Consider the following 27,855-nt stretch of genomic DNA (forward strand, 5'->3'; position numbering starts at 1 on the left):
CGAAGCTACCGCTGCTGCTGCTGTACGAGAGTCGGTAAGGTGCACCCCTCCGCGCTAGACGCGCACAAAATAAAGAAAAAAAAGTCTGAAGTACTGGGAAAGCATACAGTGAGACTGGGTCCAGTTCTGCAAGAGTTTGTGTTTTGCTCCTGTTTCAGCCCGAGTACAGCTCCCCGTAGGAGTACGTAGGCAGTCGGTAATTACAAGGGCAGCGAAAGGAGCTCGGTGTCCCGGGACGAAGTCAATGAGCGTCGGGGAGAGGAAGGGAGGGGTAACAGCGAGCGCGGAAGCGGGTCTGGTGCCAACCGGTGATTGATGAACTGGCGGAAAGAGGTATTTACGGCCGCTGCACCGTGGCGCCGAGAGTTCACTCTGGCGAGCCAGCGTGACACACCGTACTGCCCGAGAAGAAAAAAAAAATCAGAGATACAGAAACAATGTACGGTTTTGTATAGTAGCTGTATTTAACCACATACTTGTCAATGCTCGGACTCAACTTCCGTAAAGTTGTAGTGAGGATTCTATAAGGTGTACATAGTACTTTACTGGGGTGTACAGGCTGCAGCCGTTTAAGGAATAATATTCCATTGTTCTCTCTCCTTAGTCTATAGACTAAAACATTCAAATCTCCCGCGTATAACGACGACGATGGTTGAAACGCCAAGGTTTCTTGAGTGTGAAAATCAAATGGCGCCTTGCCAGAGTCAAAGCCGCTGCAATCAAAATCAAAACGTCAATGATCAAAGTACAAACTGCCTGCGAGTCAAAGTACAAACTGAGAAGATAGCAAACGAATCCCTCACAAAAAATCTAAGCTGCCCCCCCCCCCCCCCCCCCCCCGCCTCCTTATGCCATCATCATTGTTGACCATTGTCATCATTAGACGGAGAGGATCTGAATTCGTTTGAAGAGAGAAAGTGCTGGAGGTGTAGTGCGTGGTCCGAAATCCAAACTGCCGAAGTCCACTTCAACTCAGCCTAAGTTCAAAGCCAACGCCCGCGCAACCATCAAAGAAACAAAAAAAGGGCTGAGCAACCCGAATGTTACAAAATATATTGCGATGATAGCGCAATGGGATAGACATCACCTGCATAGGGCGAGGGGCCCAGGTTCGAATCCGACCACAGGAAGCGATTTTTTTTTTCTTGTTTCATCATCGTGTGCCCTCTCATTGTGCAAAATTGGCTTTCCTGCAGTGAGTTTTGGTTACGACAGGTGCGCTTCGCCACAACGATTTAGAACGACAAAGCGTGGCTGAATGTGCGAGTTTTGAGGAAAATAAGTTTCATTTTGAAGGGCAATTAAGTACCCCTATAAGATTTTACTCCATGCAAGCATTACGCTATAAGAAACAAACGAATAGAGGAAAAAAATTTTTCGGTATTGAGCCGTACTTGCTTAGACTGCTGAAGGTGTAATGAGTGACGTACTCAACTATATGAGAACTTACTTCCCCTAAAATCATTGTATATGTTAATCTCAAATTTCTTCTGGATTTATTTTGATACTCCATCACTGGCACTCGGCTTGCGCCATGCATTTAAAACAGCGGGCGACGTTTTACACTTACGCTTTAAATTTACATTACATTTATTTACACTTAGCGGACGTTTTACATTTACGCGCATTCTAATAGGAGGCAGCAGCCCCTTTCGCAACTACGCTTGTACGCCCTATCATAACTTTATATTCCGCTTCCGTGATTGCCGACAGCGTGAAAACATTGGCAGGATGATAGAAGTGCACGTGTGACGTATCGGGACAATTTGATCGTTGTTCCTATTTATCACATTTCCTTCATTTCATCCCGCCTTTCCCCTTAGGCCATAGTGCCGTCCTTATGAAATAAAGTTATTGCTTCATTCATGAATAAAGCACTGAAAGAATTTCAAATGACAGTCCCAAGTGAACAGACAAACCCGGGTATAACTAACAGCGTGATTCAACGGGATTTCTTAGCTATACAAAGTACTTCGATATAATCTAACCCGGTTATAACGAACTTAGAATCAAATTCGTGAACAGTCGGTTGAAAACGCGATAACGAAAAAAGACCACGCCACTCACCATGAATAGTGATCTACCCCAAAAGAAATTTATTGCAGGTAAATGTGCCCCTATTTGCACTTGGCAGTGATTTTCGCCTCAACACTGCGTTTAGCACCAACAATGAGAATACATTCTCGACGTGCGACATCATTTCGACGAACTCCAGTCCACTTCCCTGTATTTTGGCGCAGTATCGCCCGAGCACATCTGTAGCCGACAGGGCTTCTTGCAACGTCAGGCAAGGGCGATCGTCTATCGGCGGTGGCTCATCGGTGGCACCGGCACACGACGCCATCACGTCAACAACAAATTAAGAATCCAGCGGATGCTGTAGGCGCAGCAGGCACAGAAGCGCATTGGCGGGCGTTCGGTGTCCGATCTCGAGCTCAGAGTTCGATATATTCAATGTTCAGTGCATTATAAGAAATACATGTCACATGCCTTATGCCACAAGAACTTTAAGTGTTCGCTATAAAGCCTAATTCTCTCAATTCGAATTCGTCATATTTGGGTTTGACTGTCCGCTGTAACAAGTACGTTGCCTGCCTGAAGCCTATAGGAATAGCGTAAAGAGTCTAAATTTTGTTTCGCGTCTGTTCCTTCCCCTCTCTACCACGTCTCTCCGTCTCTTGAAATGTTATTTTTTATAGGAAAGACCATAACTGACCTCCCCGATATTAAGGAATTTATTTCGTTGCCCCCTTCTTTAAATCTTTCGTCGACCCGCTCGTAGACGCGTGAAACCAAAGTCGTAAAATCCCCCGAAAGAAAAGTCTTTACAAAGCCGCGAAACTGTTAGTGCAATGTGTCGCACGAAGCGACGCGGCTGCACATCTCCCCCTCACAATGGGTCAACCTTGGGCAAGGAAGAAAGGGTGCACAGGAAAGTGCAGATGCCCGCGCGGCCGGCCGAACATCAAGCACGTCCCTTCCTGCCCTGTCGCAGCCTCCATCCGGCTCTGCTCCATTAACCGTCGCTCCGCGCACAGGTCCCCCGACACAAGCGCGCGCCGCGGGGCGACGCTAACGGCGTTTTAATAGCCTTTAGAGTGCGGATTAAATGGCCCTCCGAAGACGTGCGCGCGCGCGAGGACGTTACGTGACGCAGGCCACGTGAATGCACGTGCGCGGAACCCCGCAGGGCTGTCCACTGTCGCCCTTTGTTTTCGCGCGGCACGCGTTATGGCATACTGCGTGTATACAGCCTGCCCACGTTGGCCAGACATGATCGCTGGACCACGTGAGGGTCAACTTATGGTAATGCTGCGTTAGTCCGCGGCCCACCCAGACCCGTCTTTTTTTATTTTTTGATTCCTACGCGTGCAGTTTCGGTGCACGAAACGAGGAATTTGTTTTTGTCAGACATCATTGCCACAAAGACGATGTTAAAGAACAATTACCTTAATTAGGCCTTTCTTTAAGTAACAAGGAAATGATGTAACAGCCAACATTTATGTCCCACGAGCTATCTTGCGATCAGGGTGTCGAACCGGAACCGGAACCGAACCGAAAACCGGAACCGAACCCGAATTTTTGCCCGGAACCGGAACTGAACCGGAACCGTATTTTTTCCGCCATTTTGGAACTGAACCCGAACCGGAACGAATCGAAGGAACCGTTCCGAACCGGTTCCGGGGCTTCAAAAATGTGATTTCTAGTTTTCCAGTTCGGTACCCTACCTTGCGTCTGAAGATATTTTGCCACTCCCCAGACAGAACCATGAAATATTTTGCGTAGTCTGTAGTTCCCAAGGCCCATCATGTTCTCTTCTAATTATTTCCCTCAATTTAATGTAAAGTTGTCCGTATATACTATCAGTTTGCGTTAGGCACTGCCCATCTCTCCCAATTATCTTTTACGTTTAGAATAACTTAAGTTATAACGCATATTACGAGGCAACATATCATGGAATATTCTTCATGGTTTCTCTACATGGTGTTTAAAATCGCGTAAAGTTTTTAATGTCTTGTTAATTCGCATGCATCCCTGTCCGCTTGTGAAGGCCTTCAGGGACACCATCAGCAATACATCCATATCTTCCACTTATAGTTTGAATGGGCAGTTATATACAAACAGCACTGAGACACAAACACTCGCAGTTCTCAAAATTAACGTAACTTTTTCTTTTATACAGTGCCGTTGTGTCTTTCAGTTACTGCTATAAGAGAACATGAGATTTTAAAAAATGAGGAATCCTAATTTCCACTTTTAAAGTATATTTGATAGCATTTTTATGTTATCTCGAATCTGCTTAACATTAAACTTAAGAGGTGAACGGATTGAAGTCGATTAGTGCGGGTTAGCGGGTAGACTCGCCACACCCCCTCGCCACATCGCCTCGCCACACCCCCTGTTTCCTGGACCACGTGTGGCTTTCGTGACGAAGTGGATCCTTTAAAAGAACGCTCCGTCCACCTCAGCATCACTTGGCAGCGGAGGCAGAGAACAGAACGGTCGCCTGATAGTCGCCTTCCTATTTCACAGGTTTGAATATTCTGCAGTAATCTTTGTTCGCTTACTCAGTGACTTTTTCTGTTGCCTCTGGTGCCAACCACCCAGTGTCATTGCTATTGTGTGCTTTTGTGTATAATCCCGCATTGCTTTGGTCATGAAAACTGACATTGCTGACCTAAGACGCGAGATCGCTGATCTTAAGCGTGAATTTCGAAAAGAAGTAAGGGAAATGCAGAAAAGCTACGAGGAAATTAAAAAAGAATATGAAACCACTAGGAAAGAAAATGTGGAAATGCAAAAAGCCTGCCATTTCTTCAACAAAAGCTACCAGGAAATGAAAGAAGAATGCGAAACTACAAGAAAAGAAAACGCAGCTTTGAAAGTTTCAAGTTCGACGTTGTCATGATAACGGAAACCTGGTATACGAGTGACAAAGAAGTGCTGCGCCTTTCGGACTTCAACACGTTCTTTCTAAATAGGTCCCACGGCGAGATGGGGGTGTGTTACAGCTCGTGTCTACACAGCTTTCTTGTAGTACAATGAACGAATTTTCGACAGTTACGACAGATTATGAAGCTTTAACGGTGCAATGTAAAAATGCTATTTTTGTTTTTGTGTACCGCCCCCTGATGGACAACTCGAAAATTGTTTCGCATTTTTAGAAGACCTCCATTTTGTTTCGTCTTATGGTTTACAAATAACTATTGGTGGGGACTTTAACATTAACATATTATAGGCAAGCGCACATTCGCGTGGTCTAGAGCTCCTTTTCGGCTATTTCGGCTGCATGAACGTGATCAAAGAACCGACTCGTATGGGCCGTCTTTCCCACAGTCTTATTGATGTATTTATAACCAGTGATACAAGTAGCAGTACCATGTCCGGTGTGACTGGTGTACATATAGGTGACCATTTACCTATATATATGTTCTCAATGCACACAGAAATACTAAGATGTAAGCAATGCCCCGAATCTTTCGCTTTTCACGATATTAATCAGAATACTTTGACTACTTTTCGTCAGAAAATTCCCTCTATTTGGTGGAACCCTTTACTTCTGTGCACCTCTGCAGATGATGCCTACGATACTTTTCTAGAATCATATAAAGATGCATATAAAAAGTATTTTCCTCATTCGCCGCCAGGGGGCCGACACCGGCGCCCGCGCCCCGTTTCGACTCCCGTTTTTTGCCTCCAACGTGCGATTCCTCGATGCGAACGAGACACCCCGCACCACCAAACGCTTCCTGAGCACCCAAGGAACCGCCTGACATCTCGTTCAACCTTCTCGGACCAACGGCAGCGACAACACGTCAACTTGAAAGTACGACCACGCCGGCGCCGCAGCTAGGCCTACTCCCCTGGCCAAGCGCGAGCGGCGGCTCTCCAGCCATGGCGCAGCAGGACGCACACCTGGGCGCGACGGCCAGCGCGAAGCCCGACCACTCGCCACTGACAACCGCTGCCTCCGATGACATGGAAACGAGCTCCGAACCCAGTGGCGCGCCTACGCTCGTAGGCGCCTCAGTCACGACCATGGAAACTCACCCTGAAAGCCCCGCCGCCCCAACCACCAACACCACAGCCAACCAAATGGAGTACGATCCTCTCAGTGGACGGACCATTCCGCCCGCTAACCCGTGGATTGAAGCCATCTACGCCCGACGCAAGAAACAACTTGACTCAGCACAAGGGAAGCCCCAGGCTGCTGACACAACCCCCGCCGCGGTGCGTACTATCCCCCCACCACGTTTCCCGCCAAGCCATTACATCACCGTTATTCGCCCACATGACGGTCTACGTATAAGCGAATGGCAAACTCACGAATTGGCCCGAAGCATCGCTGCCGCCAGCCACATCCCTGAACAACAATTTCGGAATCTCATCACGATCCAGGCACAACCGACGACCAACCTTATCGTTGCCGGCACACCCGATCTACACGTTGCAGACCGGCTTTCACAAATAACGTCCCTCACTCTCCGAAACTCTACCTACCACATAACGGCCTACATGAAGCCTCCCCCCGGCACCTCAAGAGGAGTGATACACGGCATTCCAGATAATATCACGCAAGCCCAACTTCTGGAACTAACAGCCACAAACCGCCCATATCTGATCCACGCACGTATAATGGGCAAAACGCGGTCAGCCCTTCTGACTTTCGGGGGAACCCGGGTCCCCTATTACATCAAGTTTGACTGCGAAATGCTCCGTTGCCGACCGTACCGTCGCACGCTCCAGACCTGCAAGTGCTGCGGAGATGTTGGGCATCGCCAAGACGTATGCCCCCAACCCGACAAACCGCGCTGCCCGGATTGCGGATTCTCCAACCCTACACAAGACCACGACTGTGTCCCCCATTGCCAACTGTGCAACGGACCCCATCCCACTGCCAACCGGGACTGCCCTAAACGCTTCCGCCCAACCCCGACACCATATGAGACGCGCCCTAACAACCAGACTAACAACCACGGCAAGCTTCAGGTACCAGCTGAAGACTACCCGCCTCTCTCCCCTCCAAGAACGGTCATCAGCAAGGAGACACCAAAAGCTACCCCAACAAAGGTGAGCTGGTCAGCCAAACTCACGAATGCTCCCACTGCTCAAATCCCTTTATCCCCTACCCACCCCCTACCCCCTCAGCACAACTACACTTTCACTGTCATGCTTGAAGAGTTCAGACAGCAGCAACAACGATTCCAGAAACAGCTGGACGACCTCACAAACAAAATAGAAAAGCTGGTGCAAACCCCACTCCCCTCAACCCTTTCACAACCAACTACCCCTCCGGAACAAATTTCTGCCCTCATCGAAACTACGTTCACACAAATAATCGAAACAAAACTAGCGCAAGCCCTTAAGCAACTCATCGACACACAAGCTGAAAATCTCAACACTCTATGCAGAAATCTTCAAACACTCACGGATCGTCAAAACAAGATTGAACTGGCCATGCAAGGAATAAAGGAAACCCTATCGAATGCCCATCCCCCCAAAAAAACCAAGCACCACCCATACTATGACTAAAGCCATGGCCGACACCATCATAGTGTACCAGTGGAATTGCCGCTCTTTCAACAGCAAACGGCACGAACTATCTCTCCTCATACAGACTGAGCCCCCGGACGTAATAGCCCTGCAAGAAACTAACACCTCCACCCCCCGTCTGCCTCAGTATACTGCATTCACGCAGGACCCTCAATACCGCACCGCCATACTAGTACATAACACCCACCCAGCCCAGCCCCACAACCTCAACCAGACCATCCCGCACACCTTTGTAGAACTCATCCCGACCCGCCCGTCAAGCCCAAGCGTTTACATCCTGAACATCTACAGCCCGCCATCCGAAAACCTGAAAACCATAGACAACCTCATACATGAAGCCACACGGAAGGCCTGCAATAATCCATTACTTATCCTTGGCGACTTCAATGCCCCCCACCCAGCATGGGGTTATCATTTCGCATCAAAAAAGGGCACTGCCCTACTCCATGCTGCCCAAAACAATCAACTGGTCCTCCAAAACGACCTTACTACCCCTACGAGAATCGGAAATAGCGTTGCCCGCGACACTATACCGGACCTCACCTTCTCAAAAAACTGCCCCAACACCACCTGGCTCTGCCTAAGCGAAACACTTGGCAGTGATCACCATATAATATCGACGAGCATACCCTTCGAAAGAAAACCGCGCAGAAAAGGCACTGCCCATCTTACCAACTGGCCAGCCTTTCGCAAGGACGACTCAGACCTCCCACCCATCGGCGAAAACCTGGAAGATTGGACCCAAGCCCTTGAGCAACGGGTCGGGAAACACACCCAACTCATTGCCCTCACGGAAGACATACCTGCGGTAGACCCCCACCTTATGCATATTTGGGATGCTCGGCGGAGCCTCACAAAGCGGTGGAAACGCCAAAAACACAATCGAACCCTAAAAAAGCGCATTGCCATTTTGACCCAGAAAGCCCAGACATATGCAGCCCAACTCCAAACCCAGAACTGGCACGATTTTTGTAACCAACTGCAAGGAACCCTACACACTAAGAAAACGTGGCACTTACTGCGATCTCTCCTGGACAATAGCTCGACTCACAAACAAACGAATCATCGGATACAACAACTCATACGAAATAGTGCCCTCCCCCCAAGAGACCTCCTGCAATCCATACAGCTACACCTCTTCGGAGATCCTGCAACTTACCTCTCCACACCGGACATTCAATACACCGGACCAACTAACGAAGCCCTTGACACTCCCTTCACCCTGGCCGAACTCCGAGCCATCCTGGCCCGGCTAACCAGCAACACCACGCCGGGTAAGGACCGCATCACTTATCGCACCATCCGTAACCTAAGCGAAGATACCCTCCAAGTTCTCCTTGACTACTACAATCATCACTGGCAACAGGGCACCTATCCAGAACAGTGGCGGCATTCCGACATCACGCTAATCCCGAAACCTAACAAACCTCTATCACCCACCACCCTCCGACCTATCTCCCTGACATCATGTCTCGGAAAAATCTACGAACATTTAGCACATCAACGCCTAACTACCCACCTAGAAGAAAAACACCTGTACCCCCTAACAATGTTCGGCTTTCGCCAGCACCTCTCTACGCAGGACATCCTTATACAAATCAAAGAGCAAATACTAGACCACCTCAGCCGTGACACTCCAAAGGCCCTACTCACATTAGATGTTAAGGGCGCCTTTGATAACGTAACACACCAAGCCATTCTCGAAAACCTCAACCATACCGAATGCGGCCACCGAATCTTTTACTTCGTGAAGGCGTTCCTGGGAAACCGCACAGCCACGTTGCGACTCGGACCCATACAATCCCCAACTTTCGAAACACCGGCCAAAGGCACCCCGCAAGGGTCCGTAATTTCACCCCTGCTATTTAACATCACACTCCTCCAATTACCAAGCAAACTAGACAATATCCCCGGCATTCGTCATGCCCTATACGCGGACGATTTAACCATTTGGACGACACATGGCTCGAGCGGAGAACAAGAAGACGCACTCCAGCAAGCCATCGACACCACCATTGCTTATCTCCAACCCAGGGGCCTCACAGCAGAACCTAACAAATCGGCCCTGTTGATTCTACGTTCCCGCACAAGAGGCCGACCCCCTCCCACTACCCCAGATCCCCAAGTCATCATTCAAGGATCCCCCATCCCACAAGTTACCACGCTCCGCGTGCTCGGCGTACCTTTCCACTACGATGGCTCCGGAGCGGCCCTTCTACCACAACTCCAAAAAACAGTCACACAGCTAACACACCTCATCCGAAGAATACGAGGCTCTACATACGGACTTAAAGAACACGATACCTGCAAGCTAATCCAAGCGCTGATAGTCAGCCGCATCACCTATGGCACCCCATTTGTCAACCTGAAACCGCAGGAAATCAACAAACTGGACACCCTCATCAGAAAAGCCTACAAAGCAGCCCTCGGCCTCCCAACCTACACATCTAACGATCGTCTCCTCAAACTCGGCCTGCATAATACCCTAAGTGAACTGTTGGAAGCACAGCGCGCATCACACCTCCAGAGACTCATATTGACACCAGCAGGAAGAAAAGTTCTCCAGGACATCGGACGCACTACCCCTTCTTCACAGCAAGCACCGCAACGTATTCCTCTTACCATCCGTCAACGCCTCAAGGTCCATCCTGTTCCAAAACACATGCATCCTACCTACAACCGGGGACGCCGAGAGGCCAGGGTGAGGCTCCTTGAAAAACGACACAGCTCAGACCCTCACACACGGTACACAGACATTGCTCGATCTACAGACCACAAGCACACAACCCTGGTAGTCCTCGACTCAACTGGTAAATTAGCAACTGCAGCCTCCTATCGGAACCTACCTGTAGCAACGGCCGAAGCGCTAGCCATCGCTCACGCCACCACTACCCACCAACAAAAACCCTACTTGACCATCATATCGGATTCCCAACAAGCCTGTCGCCTATACCAAGCCGGCCTCGCACCCCCTCAAGCCATCCAGATCCTACAACACCTCCCCGAAGACATCGACATCTCTATCATCTGGACACCAGGCCACACCGGCCTTGCAGGGAATGAGGCGGCCCACGCCGTAGCCCGCGACCTCCTCAACCGGGCACTCCCAACAGCAAGGCCAGGAAGAACCGGACAAGCCCCACCTGTCCCACAGGCACTGACCCCACTCGACCTCACATACAGCTCCATTCTCTCTCATTACACACACACAAGAAGGATATACCCACCTCCTCATCACACTCTTTCCAACCATCAAGCGTATATCTACCGGCGACTGCAAACCGAAACATACTACAACCACACCATCCTGTCCCACATCTCCCCATCTCTGTTCCCCTACAATTGCCCACAGTGTGACATCCCACTCTCAACTTACCACCTAGTATACTCCTGTCCCCACCACCCTCACCCCATCCCATCCCCATCCCCTGAGCAGTGGGAGTCTGCGCTGACCAGCTCGGCGCCGGAGCGTCAACTCGCGCTGGTGCAACGAGCCACGGATGCAGCGCAGGCCCGCGGCCTCCTGGACGAAGGAGGCTGACCACACCCCTTTCCCTACCCCTTGAGCTCAGTAAAGAACGTTTTTCACCACCACCACCTCTTAAGATGGTCAAGAAAAATAAGAATATAAGGAAACCATGGATTACAGACGAATGTCTGAAGATGATCCGTAAAAAAAGATATATTGTACCATAAGTTTGTAAAAACAAAGAACAGGGACGATTTTGTAGCCTTTCAAAAGTACCGAAACTTTGTGACAAAGTTGTTACGCTATACTAAAAAAATGTACTTCGAACATGTGTTTTCTGAGGCTTCCTCCCGGCGGGATGTCATGTGGCGGGAATTGAATAAACTTTTGCACCCACTTAACCCCCGTACGACGACTTTGAATTGACAGTAGATAATAAACCACTCAAGGGTCAAGAACGGGCAACCAAGTTTAATCACTATTTAACGAATCTTATGCAATGCTCCCACAATTAAAGCGCTATGAGCTTCCTAAAGGATTCTAACCCCCACACAGCCTTTTTTTCTCAGGTAACGCCTCATGAAATATGGTCGATTTTCTTGTCACTAAAAAATAGCAAGGCCATAGACATCGATAGGCTTCAGATTCGGCCTATTAAGCTTGTACTGGACCTTCTTGTATCGCCGCTTAGCCATATATATAACTTATGCCTTACTACTGGTGTTTTTCCAAAAAAGATGCAGCAAGCTAAGGTCACGCTACTGTTTAAATCCAGGGACAAAACGAATTTTTCCAATTATAGACCGGTTTCTGTACTTCCAGTTATTTTAAAAGGCTAGAAAAAGTAATCGCGAAACACCTTGTGTCCTTCTGTGACAAACACTCTATTATATCATCAAAACAGTTCGGTTTTTGTAAGCATATGCCAACGAATTAGCTTTACTAACGCAAAAAGCATGAATAATCCAGGGATTTGAAGAAAAGAAGGTAACTTTAGTTATATTTATAGACTTTTTGAAAGGATTTGATAGAATTAGTCATTTAACATTGCTTTAAAAATTACAACATTATGGGTTCCGGGGGCTTTACTCTTTTGCAATCTTATTTAAGTAACCGGCAACAGGTCGTAGCAATAAAGGAACACAACTCTTCTTCACAAGAAGTAAGGGCTGGAGTTCCGCAAGGCAGTCTTCTAGGGCCAATCCTGATCAATATTTATATGAATGATATCGTAGAAATTACTGACATTGCACATTTTATTATTTACGCAGATGATACCAACATTTTCTTTCAATCGTGTGATACTACTCAGCTTTTGCATTTAGCAAATATAACCCTCCGGAAGCTTCACAAATGGACTAAAGCATACTCGTTAAAAATAAATACTAAGAAAACTAAAGCGGTGTTATTTTTACCAGCTCAAAGATCTGTTGACAGAAACCTCAGTTTGTACATCGGATCTGAAAAGATTTGTATAGTTAGTGAAATAAAAACTTTAGGCATTGTTTTTTAAGAACATTTAAAATGAGATGCCCATGTCTATCACGTCTGCACTAATTTATCTCGAGCGTGTGGGGTGCTTTGTAGGTTACGGTCTGTGGTTACATCAAATATTAAACTTATTCTTTATCATGCTATATTGACAGCTCACATCAATTACTGCAGCCTCGTATGGTTAACCAGTTCAGCAAAAAATATTAATAAGCTGCATTTATTTCAGCAAAATGGCCACTCGACATATCGCAACTATACCACATGACTCTCACACCAACGAACTATTTCTGCAGTATAATTTGCTTCCTGTCCACTGTATCTACAACTTTAATCTTCTAACAAAGTATAAAAATAGCTTGCAACACAACTGTGCAGCGTATCTAAGTCTATGTAGTTTAAGAAAACCGTTGGACGTACCGTATGAAATTAGGGGAAGGAGTACATGGTTCGTGCCGTTTTCAAGAACGAATTAGGACAATGAATGGTTGCAATCCCGAACTGCCCGCCTTTTAAATAACCTAGCCGAGAGTGGCATAGCTATAAATACAATTTCTAAGTGAGACTTAAGGAAACGTTTACTGCTGAACATAGAATATTTTTAACTGACAATCTATTAAGCGTTGTCTCTCGTGGCAACCTTGGTTTAGCCAAAATTACTTGTAATATTTTTCAAGCGTTTTATTGGCATTGTCTTGATTCCCTGCAAACTTTAGCATCTAAAAAGTACCGTACACTGATTTTTGCCAATATTGTTTGTATTTATTTATGTGGATACTTCTGTAGTGCAGACTTTGATGAGTGTATGCATACCTGTATATAACATGACTTTTTCTTCAAGTTTTGTCTTTTGCTTTTTTTGTGTCTACACAGGTTCCGTACATATCCAATATTTCTCTTTTTATGCACCTGTGTACCCTGTTTTGGTTTGTAACCTTTATATGTATGTATGTACCTATGAGTGCCTATATGCGTGTATGTATATCATTTAATAAGTATCTTTTACAAACTGTGAGCTATAGTGCGTTTTAATGCTTTCTTTTATGTTTGTATGTAATATCGACATGTTAAGGCGAGATTTATTTTCTTTGGATTATTTCCTGTGCGTATGCTTTAAACTCCTGTTTCTGCTCTGCCACGCCAACCGTAAGGTGCAAACACCTCGTCAAGCTGCAGTTTTGCAGCTTTTTGTGTTTGTCCTCGCATTTCTATGTACGAAATGCTCAATAAAGTTGAAGTTGAAGTTGAAATTAGTTAGGTGAGTGAATGAGCTAATGTGAATTATTGGGACTGGTGTGTTGATTAATTTTGATTAAAAGAATTAGCGGGTCAGTTAAGGCGGATTCGACGGTCGGACCAAACATGATATATTTGGGGTCCTTGGCATATGGAAATTTTGCAGCGTTCTCCTTCTCGACCAATCAGGAAATTTTGTCACGCACAAAGTAGCCGCAAAGTTATGTGAAGACCGCCTGAATGCTATAAAAGGTCTTTCTTTATGCCCGTATTGCGAGTTCTCCGCTGCACCACAGTGCTGAATGTATCAATATGTAACCACTCCTGCCTTGGCTGCCAACAGGTGGCTGGCAGTATATTACAAATAAATAAAATTATGTTGTTACTGTATTAAAATTGACATCTCGGACTAAAGTTAATAACTAATTGCCTAATGCATATTGTATATTCATCAAAGAGTTTTCAAAACGTGTGTATATATGAGGGGAGACAGTTGGAAAGAAACTAAACTGCAAGAAAAAAAGGGAGGGACGATCAACTGGATTGATGCAAGAGCCACCCGATAGCATTCTTCAGTACCTTCTCTTTGTGTTACCGTTCTGCGGCCTCCCACAGGTGTAGCATCTCAACCGCCGAACACAGCCCCCTCTAAGCTGAGGAAGCGGCGATAGCACATGCGCTTAGCCAAAGCGGCGTCAAAACTCTCATAACAGACCCTTAGCAGGCGTGGCCCAACTTTGCCAACGGTCGATTGCATGTTACAACACTTCCGATGTTCAACCAGAGACCACCAACGAGACCAGTCACGATTGTATGGGCGCCAGCTCATACTGGCATCCACGGCAAACAAGATCACCAACCTCGTGGTTCGAGATTTGACTCGCTTAGCAGGCGCTGATGAAGCCCGGCCCGGGTGCATGCATCCTGCAGTCACAGACCAAGAAGTTACGCAGCACTCTGGCCTCTTCCATAGAACGTACTCCTCCCCGCACAAATCGCTACCGATTAACTGCAGGAAACATTACTCCGCACCCTGTGGGTATACACCTTCCCACACAACGCCAGACTTCACCTCTTTGACGGGACACAACTCTCTCCATTGCGTTGATTCTGTGGAGAGCCTAGGAACCTCATACACATAGTAGGCGGCTGCGACTAGTGTGCCGTAGATCCATCCAACCTTCACCTTTCCATAGAGAATTGGGAGACAGCCATGGCCAGCTGCGCCCTGGAAGATCAGTTGTTCTTGAAGGAAACGGCTGTCCATTCGGCCCCCTCGAATGAGGACGCCTCTCTTAAACATTGCCTCGATTGAATTAAACTTCATTTTCTCTCTCTCTCTACAAGTGATCATTACTGCTGCTTGTGACTTCACTTGGCTATCATCTTTCCTAGAGCCCAATCGCTGTCACCAGTCGCTGAAGGGCCATTAGCAAGTTCCTATCTCCAGTGGTTCCCTATCCAATGTCGTCCTATACCAGCCGTCCAATGAGTCTTTAGAGCCATTCTTTCTTTCTAACAGCTCTGTTAGCAGATAAAAGATGAGCAGTAGAAAATTTTTCTAAATACCACCTGCCACGCTTGGTAGTCGGCGCCACATACCCGTCACACTACCATAGAAAACATTTTGCGGGTACAGTTAAAGGAGCTCTTCAACACCTCAGATAATTTAACAACGCAGGGGTACGAGCTAGTTGGTACTCCATCTAAACACCGTAGAGCGCAGTAGGCAAGACAAGGGACGTCCGTGTCCCCCTTCGTCCCTTGTCTTGCCTACTGCGCTCTACGGTGTTTAGACCTCAGATAAACTCGCCGCGGTGGCTCAGTGGCTAAGGCGTACGGCGCTGATGAGCACACAGACGCGGTTGAGATTCCCGGTCGCGGCGGCCGCTTTTCTGATGGAAGCGAAAAGCGAAAACGTCCGTGTGTCCGAAATTTCGTGGCACGTAAAGATCCCCAGGTGGTCAAAATTAATCCGAAGCCCTCCACTATGGCGCGCCTTGTCGTCGGCGTTGCGACGGCGCGTTAAACCCAACAGTAAATAAATAAATAAATAAATATAACTAGGTAAATAAATAAATAAATAAATAAACAAATAAAAAGCAGTAAATAAATAAATAAATAAATATAACTAGGTAAATAAATAAATAAATAAATAAACAAATAAAAAGCAGTAAATAAATAAATAAACACTTTCGAAAACGCTTTCAATCTTCTTCGCATCTGGAAGAACTGCGAAAACTATAGCTATTGCCAGCACAGAGTAACAGTGCGTGATTTGCTCATCGCTGTGGATACACCTTCCGTTTGTGCTTCGCTTTTGTGGCTTTTTTTAGATGGCTATCAAATGCGTTCTCTTCTGCAACTTAAGGAAAGCCGGCAAACAGCCGCTACACCGCTGTAATGACGTCATTCAGCGGTCGAAGAACGCGAAGACCGGGAAGGAGAGAAAAATATTTTGAGCAAGTTTCTATGTTATCTGACGAGGAGAGAACAGTAATTTTTGGCTGAGGCACATTGCGACCCCATAGTATAATGCGTTGGTTGACCACTTTCTGCAACCACTCAAGATTTAGACAAAAGTTGAAAAATGTGTTGCAGGGTCGCTTTAGTTTGGCGAAGACAAAATATTTGGGCAAATAAACCTTCATTATGAATTTGTTGTTATGCCGATTTGATAAGGAAACGAAAAACGAGCACAAAAAATTAACATAAAAAAGACGCCTACTTTTTTTTTCTTCGAACCCGTTTGAACCCGTTTGAACCGGTTCGAACGGGTTCGAACCGGTTCGAACCGGAACGGAATGGTGCTCTGGAACTGAACCCGAACCGAACCCGAAAGGCTTGAACCCGAACCCGAACCGAACCCGAAAAAATTCCGGTTCGACACCCTGCTTGCGATGCCGTCGATGCAACAATTTTTTTGTTCGTGATTTCGGGGCAGCCTCCCTACAAACTTGTTTTGGAGTTATTGTTAGATGCTCTTGGGCGTGACCACTAGAGAAAAAAACGCACCCGCACACAACTCACGCAGAGCGGTTTTTAGAGTTGCTTGAAGCGTGAAACATACCAACCTCTCGACAAAACTCATTTTGAACTTATCCTTATATGCAGCTGGGCGTGGCCACTCGAGAAGACGCACCCCACACAGCTCTTGCGGAGCTGTTGAGTTGCTTGAAGCGTGAAACATACATTTAGCGTACGGCAAGTTGCCAGCAATGCGAGCCGAGCGAAAAAATGTTAATCTGCAAAAAAAAAAAAAAAAAAAAAAGGCGTGTCATACAGTGGCACGTGACGAAAACAGCAAGCAGCCCACAATCCCGGTGAAGGGACATAAAGGATTAAACAAAAAAAAACGACTCCTTTTGTTTAGGAAGATTGCTTGGTCATGGTCGTCCACAGTGTTTTCATATTGTTGCTGTTTTTTTTTTTCCTATATGAAACCCGATGCACTCTGCAATTAAAATCCGACGCGTGATGACATAAATTTTACGCAACCTTTCACGAATAATAAACAGGCAACTCTGCGTCTGTTTGTTACTTTCCCGCGAGGGCAATCCTGTTTGAAAGTTAGTGGTGACAGAACATAGTTCACAGAACGCAAAAAATATAACCGCATGCAAATTAGTCACTGCTTACAAACCGGGTTTTTATTTATTGCCGCTGAGGAAGCCTTACATAATTTATGTAGCCATCGTTTCCGTATATAACCTGCTGCACACGCCGGGATAGCGGAGCTTCAGATTTAAATTTCTTAAGTAAATATTAATGCTTTGATTATTCAGCCTCCCAGTCGCACTTGAACCCTGCCCTTATCTCGCAATTCATGCCAGGGCGGGCCGTGGAGTCAGGGTTATATACGGCACTGGCGTTTCCATTCAACTTATTGGACGAATGCCCCGCTATAAATGCTAATAAAACTGCACAGCGCCGGTAAAAAATACTGGAAGCATATTTTATGCACATATTGCAAAGGGGACGTCGGGGCATAAACTTAAAGGATTGTGAAGCAGGTCTTATGTAACTTCCTCTCCGTTTTTTGCGAAACACTGGGAAAACCTTAGTTATAACGCCAAAGCAGAACGGCGCACCCTTAATGGCTGACCACACCAGAAATATTCTTGACTATCTGTTTGGCGCTTCTATTGCGCTCTCCTTTGGTGCGGCCATTCAGAGGTTTTTATTGCTGCAAGAAATAAAACTGGCCAAAGTGACTGTCCCACTGCACCTCCAAGGATGGCCGTACTTAAAAAGGTAAAAAGAAACATCTGTGCGAGTGTCAGTTATGTGTACGCATTGTGCACTGTAAGATCTGGCTGGGATATTTCGGGGCCATAATATAAACGATGTCCGCTTTTATTTACAATTTTCTATATGTATTTCACATGTTTAGAAAATGTTAAAGAGGCTGCTTACGTATGCTACTAATTTAATTTTTCGGTTGCGCACGTAAGAGTTAGAATTTGAGTTTGGTGCGAATATGCACGGTTGTATCATTTTATATTTGAAGCTTGATTTAATGCGTCGACTGCAATACTACACAGGCTACGTCTATGTTTCGCGCTCTCAGCTTCAAATACGAGCTGGTTCATGGTTCGAACACTCACGGGCGTGTGGACGATACTTTTTCGGGGGAGGGAGAGCGAGGGGGGGGGGGGGGGGGGAGGTTAAGCTGGCTAGTGCGGGAAACGGGAGTTAAGGTATAGTGAGATGGTTGTTTTAAATTATTTATTACTCGAAAAGTGGACTTACGTACGATCAAATCAAATAAAGTAGGTATGCACACATTTAGCGCCGTTATAAACACGAGCAACTAGATCACAGTTGAACTTGACCACAGTATTCCATTGTGATAACAAAATTATGTAGAACCTCCTCCCAATAGGGAGCTAATAGACAGCTACCATAATTACTCATTATAACGGCTTAGTGAGTGGAAGATATATCGGTACAAGGAAGGAAAAACCACCTCCGACCTCCTGCAAATCTTCCTGCACCACCCTATCGGTCTTTCCTCATCCTTGCAGTGCCCGGATTAGCGTCGTACCTGCGAGTCAACCACGCTTCAACCATCTTACACGCGCCCGACGTCCAGTCCGAGAGAATACGAAGAAATAGCCACCAGTGCAGGGCTAATGCCACGCAGGATAAACCACAGTCTCTTAATGACAGCCGTGATGGCGCGTCGTTACCGACAGCGTACACAAAGGCCGAACAAAGCCTAACTATTGATAACGGTCCTCGCGCCATCATATCGCCTCAGCATAGGTGCTGTGCACTACGAGCGTAATACGTGCGCGCATTAGCGTGCCGCCAAGGCGAGGCAGCAGCGGTTCGCCGCGGGAGATGTACGCCCGAGGGCAATCGAGGCGGGCGCGCGGTAAAACCACTCCGCGCTACGAACACGCCACCCCCGCGCCCGGATAGCGAACACTGCCTCGCCGCGTGCATCCTTCACGACGACGTCGAACAAGCGAACAAACACCAAGACGGCGGAGAAAGGGAGGAGCGAGGAATCAGTGAAAGCTCTCAGGTAAACACGAAGATGCGTGCGGAGGAGGGCCGCAATCAGCCTTTGGGCACGGATGCGGGACGCATTCTTCGATGCTCCTCCCGGATCAACAAAGAAAGAGCGCGCGGATGCGCTATCTGGTTCCGGAGTGTGCGTGTATGTACCGCGCATGACGCTGTTGCTGCTACCGTAGCTTGCGGGCTCCGCAAAGTGAATGGCCACGTCCCGTATATACAAGAAGAAATCAGCTGTATTCTTCTCGGCGCGCATCTTCTTCGGTGTCTGCGCCGGCAGCACGTCTTTTCTCTCCTCCGTCCCAAAGGCCTAGCCTCTCCTCCTTCGTTCCTCCTCATCCTCCGCTCTACATCCCTGCTTCTTTCGGCAGGAATGGAGGTTTCGTGTATGGTGGACGCGTGTGGACACGCCGGCTGGACTCAGACCGCGCGGGCACCAATGATGATCTCGTGTCGCGGGGACGCAGCAGCAGTCTTAATGACGCGCAGTTCGGGATGCTTGATGGGCCCTCGGCAGCCGCTGGCATCTCTCCCACGAGCTGCCGCGTTCGCGAATCTTCCCAGAACTTGTGCTTTTGTTGAGCCGGTCCATCGCATAAGGCACGCGCTTGGCCCGGAACCACGAAGGGGTATGTAATGTGCGCATGTACGGTACCCGAGAAACAAGGAAAACAACGCGCGGCCAGAAAAAACAAGATACGCAATAACAGTAATATCGTGTTCCCGAATTCCGTTTCTTCGAGACCTTGCGTGACTGTGGGCAATATTCGTATTCTTCAGAAGTGGTTATACTGGTGGGCACGAATTGAGCCGGGACTAACCTACAGAAATAGAGGGTATGCCCGGGTCGCGCCGTGGCTTGATTGCAGGATCAATCGAATCGGTAAATGTGTAATGCATATAAAAACAATCAATGACTTTCTGTTTCAATGCAACTGCATTCGTCTTGCGCACTGCTGTGGTATTCAATTGTCAATCTTTTTGATACTCCGTTAATTACCGTCAGCATTTTTGTCGTTATTTTTTAAAGACGAAACTGATTGATTGATTGTGGGGTTTAACGCGCCGACACAACGCAGGCGATGAGGCGCGCCGTAGTGGAGGGCTCCGAATTAATTTTGACCACCTGGGGATCTTTATCGTGCGCCGAAATCTCGTACACACGGGAGTTCTTGCTTTTCGTCTCCATCAGAAAATCGGCCGCCGCGGCCGGGAATCGAACCCGCGACCTCGTGCTCAGCAGCGCAACGCCTTAGCCACTGAGCCACCGCGGCGGGTTAAAGACGAAACTAGCCACAGCGATCCCGATATTGGTTAAATCAAATAACAAAAAAGGCAGCTCCACTCTAAAGGAAGCACAACGAAGCGAAAAAACATGCAAAACAGACAGACAGACAGACAGACAGACAGACAGACAGACAGACAGACAGACAGTGCAGGTATGCCCTGCAGGTATGCCCAGTGCAGTTCTGATATAGGCAGATAGATGCTGGGGAAGACATCGGAAGAGCTTCAAATTCCGCGTTGTCGCGAACATGATGGGCAAGTGCACTCACTCACTCACTCACTCACTCACTCACTCACTCACTCACTCACTCACTCACTCACTCACTCACTCACTCACTCACTCACTCACTCACTCACTCACTCACTCACGCACGCACGCACGCACGCACGCACGCACGCACGCACGCACGCACGCACGCACGCACGCACGCACGCACGCACGCACGCGCTCGTGTCATCCTTCTTAGTCAAGATTTTCCCCTTCCTGTACACTCACTGCTGACAATGTAAATGCCATACCACCACATCGAAGGGCTGTTTGCCGCTTGCGAATGGTCGTTACAGCTTAATGCAACCTTCAGATGATCGATTATACCAATGCCGACGTAGAAAGAGTTGTTCAGGAATAGATAAACGTAGAGAACATGTGGCGTGATTTGTGAGGCTCATCAGGCGGTCGAGACAGGCTTGACGCGGCGATGGCCCCGTGGCGTAAGTAATAAACGAATTCGGCCTTAATATAACGGAGGCCTTCCCGCATGACAGAAATGTCGATGTCGAGCATATGCATGAATGGCGAGAACTTGCTCGGTTCCTTAAACCATAAACCATCTAATATTATGCCCTTTGCTTGTCCATATAAAAGAGTCTGTTTGCCGATGTATACGATACGCCTTTAAGCCAACCACTGATATTTAATCCATTTTGCCAAGGGGTTCCATGCTGCATTTTCTGGAGTCGTGTACCATGATGCAACTCTTCTTAGGGGAAATGTAGAAATTCCCTGTGGCTTTAAAGCCGTGTTTGCGCCCCTTACCTCGCTTTCGTTTCTTCGCCTTTGGCCCGAAATACTCCGACAGACACATTGGCGACACTTCATGCTACTGACTTCTCAGAATCAGCGTTCTCCGTGACTGGCGTGTGCCTGTTCTACTCACGTGCTGTCACGTTATCGTATCACACGGCGCGCACTACGCTGCCTCTTGTTCCGTCGCTTGTAATGTACCAAAGTAGCTTAGTGGTAACACACTCATGTCCTATATTCGGATTTAATACCCGTACGAAACGAATTTTTTATTTACTCTTTACAGTGGGGGCCATCTTCTGGACCGGACAACAACAAGAACAACAACAACAACAACCATAACCACAACCACAGCAACAGCAATTCGCACACTAAGCTTTCGCTTTAGAACTACTTGCATGATTATATTTTAGCCTCCATAAAGCTATTGTGCAGGCGCTGCTCCGTAAAATGCTCCCCACTTGTCGCGGGCTGAAAGACCAGAAATAGCACATACTGCTGATTTCACAACGTCTGTAAAGTATATAGGCAAACTGACTATCAGTCCGCACTCACTGAGTCACTGATTGCTGACGCCCCCAAAATATTAGCTTGTTCTCAGTTCATCTACGTGTTAAAAACTACACTACAGCAATCTTTCTTCTTCTTTTTTTTTTCAATTTTTAGCAGGCCAGGAGTATGCACCGTGCGTAACCGGAGGAGTTGAGGTTATCCATCGGCAAATATATGCATGGTTTTATGATGATTCGATATACAAGTTCGATAAATGCCCCCAAAGCCCCTGTCAGCAAACACAACGAGGAATAATAATAAGCTGTACAAATCCCGTGTTAGCAGCATCAGCCACCACAACATATACGTCATAGATGGAAACAGGTGAAATTTTTTCGGCAGTGTGGAATTAGAAATGATCTTTCGCGCTGTGAGTGGATCACGCCCTCCGAGCTGGTGTCGGTCATCATTCCAACGGCACGTCAAAGTGGTCTCGCGTGCACCGGCTTTTTTTTTTGCGACTTCTGGATGCTCGGCATTCAAAAAACGACAAACAGAATCTGTAATACCACGTTTCGGTGATAATTTTCGCAAACGAGGTTTACAGCACTACATTTATTGCATGTAAAAACCATGTATTACAAAGTGCGCGCTGGACGGGTGTCCGGATAATAGTTTTGACGTTTCGTCAGTCTCGGCGTGCAGGAACGCGCCTTTCCTCTACCGGTCGCCGCTTTGCCGAAGAAGCAGCTATTGCACCGATCGTGCCAGAGCGCATTTTCGTCGGCGCTTCCTCGCGATGCGCTTCCTGGACGTCGCGTTTAAACGCTCGGATTACACCACCCCGGGCCTCCAGCCTGGCCATCGAGGCGCAGCAAAAAGCCGTGTTTAGAGCAGACGAGGCGATGACCGTCTGTGCGCAGGACGTAACCCGTACCACAATTACCCGGGCATTCTCCTCGGGGGGCACCGAGGGGGAGACGCTGGCTGAAGAACGGATGAGCCAGAGGAAGGAGAGGGAGGGGGAGGCAAGGAGGGGGAGGGTGCAGCACGACACGGATGCTGGCCACAAGGCCGCTTCCGAGGTGATGCCCCTTCTTTCACGGAACAGAAAATACTCAGTATCCAGGCATCCGCAGCTAGCTTTGTCGTGGTTTGTATAACTGGCATAGACAACAGACTAACAGGGGCACTACGGTAGGATGACTTGTTTTTGTGTGTGTGTGTGTGTGAAAACTCTGCGCTCTGGTGAGCGTTGCGGTTGCTGGCGCACCTTACGTGCATGCTTCACCGGTACGTTTGTGGTTTGTTCGAGTTGCACCTTCCCACTCGGGAAGCTTGCTTCGCACTTCGTGTTGTTTATGGATGCTTGGCGTGGCGTACTAGGATTCTGTGTCATGAGAAAACGAGAGAAGGCACGAGGCGTAAAGTTAAGCGTAACACCAGTGTTTCTGCGTGTGTGTGCGTACTCCACGTGCTTTCATCCGCATCTGGAGTCGAAAGATAAGTACATAGGTAGATTTTACTCCTTTTGTCTATTAAAGAATATCAGCTGACTTTTTTTGTGTGTCAAAGCGAACCCAAAGAACCCCAGTTCAGATCCCACAACTATCGTTACTATGTCTTTCTGTTTTGCTTGCGATGGAAGGTAGTGGCACCGACAATTGTTTGGTAAGAACAGCAGCATCATCTCATGAGGTTGTGTGACAGGCTTTCATGCAAGTTAGAAACCTGAACCCTAAATATGTGTTATGAGTTCATAATGAGCACATCCTGTACCGTAAATACGTTTTCCGGAAGTATACGCCGCGCAGCCGAACAGACCAACTGGTTAAGGTCCATGGCAAAAAAGTGAACGATTGGCCATATCGCCCCTGGCCCCCGATAGCACACCAGCGCCTACAAAGATGGATAAACCAAAAACAATAGTTTTCCTTTAAGCAGGACCACTTCCAAAACTTTTGAAATACCCTCTCTTTCGCCAAAAAAGTTATGCCCTTTGGCTTTCCATCCGGGTGAACTCGTCATTATTTTTATTTCTCGTACTTGGCGAATAAGGCGCCCACACGGGCTCCACTGGCGAACCAATTTCACGGAAATACCTCATCTTGGCAGGTGAAAAGTGCGCCCGGGCGGACCCTCGAGGCCATTATGGCGCAGGTCCCCTGCCCGGTGAAAAGTTCGAAATAAATAGAAGCGCGCCGCGGAAAAACGAATGGGGTATGGGAAAAGGAAGTATGAAGAGGGAGCGAAGAAGAGGTGGGTGTTGTAATAGGGAAAAGGCGTTTGACCCCTGCGGAGCCGTGTCTCATTGCAGTTGGGTATAACGAATTGACCCCGGCGAGGGCATGAAAACAGCGGGTCAAGTAAAGGAAGGGCATAACTCACAGGTTCACGGATATACACTATACACGTATATACAAATAGATGTACACACACACACACACACACACACACACACACACACACACACACACACACACACACACACACACACACACACACACACACACACACACACACACACACACACACACACACACACACACACACACACACACACACACACACACACACACACACACACACAGATATATATATATATATATTTATATATAAAGAAGACAGTGTATGAGAACTGCATCTTACCGGTACTCACCTACGGGGCAGAAACTTGGAGGCTCACTAAGAGGGTTCAACTTAAATTGAGAACGACTCAGCGCACAATGGAACTGAAGATGATAGGTGGAAGAGAGCGGAGTGGGTCAGGGAACAAACGCGCTTTAAAGACATATTAGTAGAAATTAAGAAGAAGAAATGGACGTGGGCCAGGTATGTAATGCGAAGGCAAGATAACCGTTGGCCATTGTGGGTAACAGAGTGGATCCCTAGAAAAGGCAAGCGTAGCAGGGGGCGGCAGGAAGTTAGATGGGCAGATGAGATCAAGAAGTTTGCGGGGATCAATTGGTCGCAGTTAGCACAGGACCGGGGTAATTGGAGAATAATGGGAGAGGCCTTTGCCCTGCAGTGGGCGTAGATAGGCTGGTGGTGATGATGAAGATGATGATGGTTATGATGATGATGGTGGTGGTGATGACGACGACTTCGTGGTTTACAATATGTAGGGTGGGTATCGATTCCACGAACATTATGCCGGCGCGGTTGCTATCGGATACTTAGCGACACGTTAATTTAACAGAGCAAAGCGTTTCGATTCAGAATTTGTAAGCACATGACACGGTAAGGCAACTACGGAAATTGAAATTGCTGCGATGGTGAGAATAGGACAATCATGGAAGCCGAAGTGCGGTGTTCCGGAAATTGTACAAACTGGCTTTTTACGTGCACAAAAAATCACGTACAGTTTATGAGAACTCAGTAGGTCATTAATAAGCTTCTTTCTGTCCGTGTTGTTTGACTGCATCTACCATTGCAAGAACATCTGTGCAAGGCGGCCTGAATCCAATCCCTTCAACAATGCCACTGGAACGGGATGTACGGCCTCTATTGTGCGAGCGGTCAGCTACAATCCCGAACTTCCGTGATCCCAATACGCTCACGCGTAGCTGGCATTGTAGCCGCTACTATTTTATTTGTCCCAAGCCAGAACAACTCTGGAGGACGACCACACAGCAGTGGGTTAGGGGAACCCTTTGTGAGTGAGGAATGTTCTTGTGCGGGCCGCGCCGTTATTCATGACCGTCGACCGAGCGCCGACTTTTTTACGACTTGGAAGACCGAGAGCGTGGCTCGTCTCACGCGCTTTATGGCGCATACTTCCTGAGACGCAGCATGCGTAACATAACGGGACCGGCGTCAGCAGCCAGTGCAACCGAATCGACCAGCATTTGCCTCGCATGCCCCGTAAAAAAAGTCGCGCGCGTTTTCAGACGAGAACGCGACATGTCTCAAACTAAGGTCCCGCGCGCAGAGTTGCGTCGACACCCCTTGCCGGCGTTTTCAAAACCGGCCGCATGGTGGCGCAGCCGATGCGGACGCGCACTCTCTCCATTTTCTCCCCCCTTCGAATCCTTCGACGCGCTGCCAGCCCTTTCACCGAGGCCGCCGGTTTTGTTTTCTTTCCGTGTTCTGGACGCACCGAACCAGATACGCTTGGCGCGCGGAAAGAAAAGAGAGGAGGAAATCATCGCGAGAGGGGGAGGGGATAATTAAAGATGAGGAGACCGCGGTGGCGTTGCCCTACGGCGGCGGCGCAGACCTCAGCCTCCGGACAAACCACGCCCACTGCGAGTTCGAAGCGTGCGGACGTCCGCCGACCAATGGCGACTGCCGGCGCCTCGACAGGGGCGCCCTGCAGCGAGGCTATAGTTTGCCTGGGAGAGAGAGAAGGTATTTTTTTTCTCTCGCCCTATTCTCCGCGTGAAAGGGCAGCGGAAAAGAAAAAAAGAGAAAGGAGGAAGTTTCTGCGGGGGAGCAGGAGGACTACGCCGAGACCAAAAGAAAGCGGAAACGAAGAGAAAAAAATGCGCAACGCAGAGAAGATGGAAGAGTGGGCAGGAAAAATGGCTCTTCTCCCTCGCTAAGCCCCGGCAAGACGTCGAAAGAAGGCACAAAACCAGAGGGAAACAAGTAAACGAAGCTGCGCATCTATACCGCAGAAACAAAGCAAGCACACGCTGGCGGACGAGAAGAAGTAAGGAAAAGATTGAGGAAGAAACTTTCCTCTTTCCCTCACGTTCGCCCGTGTGCCTTGCACTTAAAGCAGGCTATTTGTTACCACTCGGGAAACCAGGGCCAAAGTCTTCTCGGCGTAGACGTTTCATCTGTTTTTGTTTTCCCCTTCCCGGCATTCCTCTCTGCCGAGTTTATTTATTTATTCCCCCGGTATTCCTCCGGGCCATCGACATCTTTCTCACGGGCTCTGCTTCGCTCGCTCGCTCCCTTGCCTTTCGTCTTTCTTCGTTACTCCTACCAACGTGATTCCGTTCCGCGAGCTTCGTTCGCCCTGCCAGCACTGCGCTCCTCTTTCTTTCGTCCTCCGCGCGCTCCAACTTTCCGACTTTTTTGCTTTCCCTCAGCGCTGTTCGTCAGGGTTGGTTCAGCTTCACCGCATGTTGTTGCCCCCTTCCTTCAAAGGGCCGCTTTTCGGGCTGCACAGTCATGCTTTTCGTTTGCTTTCTCAGCAAGCTTCCTTCCACGTGGCGTGCCTTCGATTGGAACCTGGTCCTGTGCCGTTATTTTCTCTTGGTTCCATCGCGGGTGACCCTTTGATTCGGCGCTGCTCCGTTCGTTTTTATTATCCGGCACCCACGAACTTTCCCCTCATCAGTCGTCGCTTCACAAAAGGTGGAAAGAAAAGAGATGGGAAATGACCCTTCCCGGCGCGCACCCCTAAAAAGCTCGGAGCAGCTTCGAATCAACACTGAGGGCCCGCGGGGCCGCTTTTATATTGCGAGAATACCCGATGAATGAATGTCGGATGCGACGAATAAAAGGGCTCTCTGTACGTCGCGTCAGCCTGATTTCAAGCCGCGTAATGCGGGAAATCTGCCCAGGCTTCAATAATTGCGCGAAGCTTGTAAATAATTTCCGACGTCCGATATATTTGGCCTTTCGTCGAAATTTCCCTGGACACTGGCTTTTAGCAACCGAGTAAAAACCGCTGGATAACAAAAAAAAATTGTTTCTTTTGCCGCCAGCTGCGTGGGATGGGAAAATGGGCCGGATGCATCAAGGTCACGGTGCGTGGCAACGTAATGAAGGCGACCTGCTTCAATACATTGGCAGTCCTTTCAGGATGAGACTGCGTCTAATC

General features: G+C 48.0%; 1 long non-coding RNA gene across 1 annotated transcript in view; it reads right to left on the reverse strand.

The window, feature by feature from the left end:
- Positions 1–27,855, reverse strand: part of LOC144178901 (uncharacterized) — a 315,222-nt gene that overhangs the window by 126,304 nt on the left and 161,063 nt on the right. The gene's annotated exons all lie outside the window — the stretch shown is intronic.

This window comes from Haemaphysalis longicornis, unplaced genomic scaffold (assembly GCF_048455015.1).
Source record: "Haemaphysalis longicornis isolate Haplotype H1 unplaced genomic scaffold, Haemaphysalis longicornis Haplotype H1 scaffold_4, whole genome shotgun sequence".
Taxonomy (NCBI): domain Eukaryota; kingdom Metazoa; phylum Arthropoda; class Arachnida; order Ixodida; family Ixodidae; genus Haemaphysalis; species Haemaphysalis longicornis.